We start from the raw sequence: 2,022 nt of genomic DNA on the forward strand, positions 1-2,022 counted from the left end.
CGGTGCCCGGGGCTGCAGCCGGCCAGACCGCAGCCTCGCAAGCCACCACAGCTCAGCACCCAGCACCAAACAGCCCCTTCCAAGCCATCGATCAAGGAACGGAGAAGGACAGCGGGTTTATTCTAGTGCAACGTCCACCGACTCTTTCACAAAGCACCCTCACCCTCTCCAGCAAGTGAACTCCAGGCTCCTTTCCACCAGCAAGAGCCGGGCCGGGGGCTGCCGGGGGCTGGTTTGGCTCCGGGTTGAGCTCTGCCGGCTGGCTGGGAGCTAACACCTCCCTGCAAGCCCCCCACGGGGCTGCGCCAGCCTTACACTGGCAAGGAACAGCCTGCTCATGTTTACTGGCACCCTTTACATATTTCATTTCTCTTGCCTAGTTTTCTTGGCAAATTCTTGCAGGATGAAGCTGTTTAATAATATTTTCGGCGGCATGCAGGCTGCTGGAGAAACACAGCCAAAACACTTTCCCTGCCTCTGTGGATTTGCCACTTCAGGCCAGCCTAAGGGAAAGCTATGACCTGAAATCCTGAGCATTTATTTAGCAATGAGATGGTCTGGTTAACTGCAGGGGATGGAGCGGGGGACTCGAGCCGCCAGGCAGGATGCCGACAGGCGGGCGACAACTGTGTCCCCGCAAAAACAGAGGTGGGAGCTGGTGGGCACCACTCCATCCCCCTCCAGGCACAAAGGAGATGTTTGAAGAGCCAGCTACAACCCACAGGGAGAAAGAAGAGGAAGAAATACCTTGGAGACCTCATGCTTTGTTGTTTCAAAGCACAGAAGACATGAAAGCGGCGGGGAAGCCCTTGGCCCGAGGCCAACCACAGGCACCGAGCACCCGCCCCACGGTGTGTTCGGGATAGTCCATCCTGCCAAGGGGGGACAAACCCTCCCCAACGTGCCCCACCGCTTGCTCTGCTTTTGGACTTTTTTCCTTACTCATTTTTTCGGTGGGGCTCTGGAGACACCCGCTGAAGGTGAAATGGGGATGTGAAGGGGAAACGCTCCCTGGCTAGGGGATCCTGTCCTGTGGGATGTGGGTATGTTCCTGGGATCACGTCCCTAACCCCTAAAAATCTGTCCATCTCCCTGCCGCCACGCAAAGATTCAAGGAAAGGACCGTGCAAAAAGTGCTTTTGGTGCTCTCGGCATCCTGGACGGGCCAGGGATGGGCACGCTGCCCACACGGGCAGAGGCTGCTGCCGCGTCCCCCACCCAGCTGGGACCTCTCAGCCCCCACGTCCCTGCCCAATGGGGGAGATTGAGGGGAGGGGGAGCCCTGTTCTTGCTTCACCGCTAATAAACAGCCACAATTACCAGCCTGGCCAAGCACTCCCACTAATTGTTGCCTTGCAGTGTTTTGCACCGCAGCTGCTGAATCAACAGGAGCAGCCTCCTGGGCGAGTCGAAACCCCCTTGTGAGGTGAGGGCTCGGGCGCTGCCGGCCCAGGGGAAACCCCGCAATGCGGGCACGGAGGGGGCGTTTTGCCAAGCCCACCCCATCAGCTGGAAATGCCCCTCCAACCTCACTGAGCCAGGTCAGGACCAAAAAAACAAGGAGCCATTGCCGACACGCCAGCTCCTGCTGCTCCAATGCAACAGCCCTTGAAATAAAGCGTGGGTCTGGCAGGACAGGCTGGACCGAGCCGCGAGAGCGGAGCCGTGCCGGGATGCTGGGCGCGGTGCTGAGGGTGGGGGTCCCGGCAAGACCCCACGAGCTGGGGAAGGGCGATGTCGAGTCCCTTGCAGCCTTAAAGCAAGTGCTCCAGCTGGCTCGTGTCCGCGTGCGCAGCTCCACACCAAGCGCGGAGGCATATTTGGGAAGAGCAGCGATTCCCGGCTGCCCTCTGGGATGGCAAAAGGGGATTTTTCAGGTGCTGCCACCTGCGGGACTCTCTGCACAGAGGGTGAGAGGGTGCCCTGACTCCCTGTGCCACCAGTCGCCTCGTTATTTGGGGGGGGATTCAGCTCAATCCCAAATCCTCTGCTTTTAATTGAAAGGAGAAGGCTCTGGGCAGC

This window comes from Pygoscelis adeliae, unplaced genomic scaffold, assembly GCF_000699105.1.
Source record: "Pygoscelis adeliae isolate BGI_AS28 unplaced genomic scaffold, ASM69910v1 Scaffold114, whole genome shotgun sequence".
Lineage (NCBI taxonomy): Eukaryota > Metazoa > Chordata > Aves > Sphenisciformes > Spheniscidae > Pygoscelis > Pygoscelis adeliae.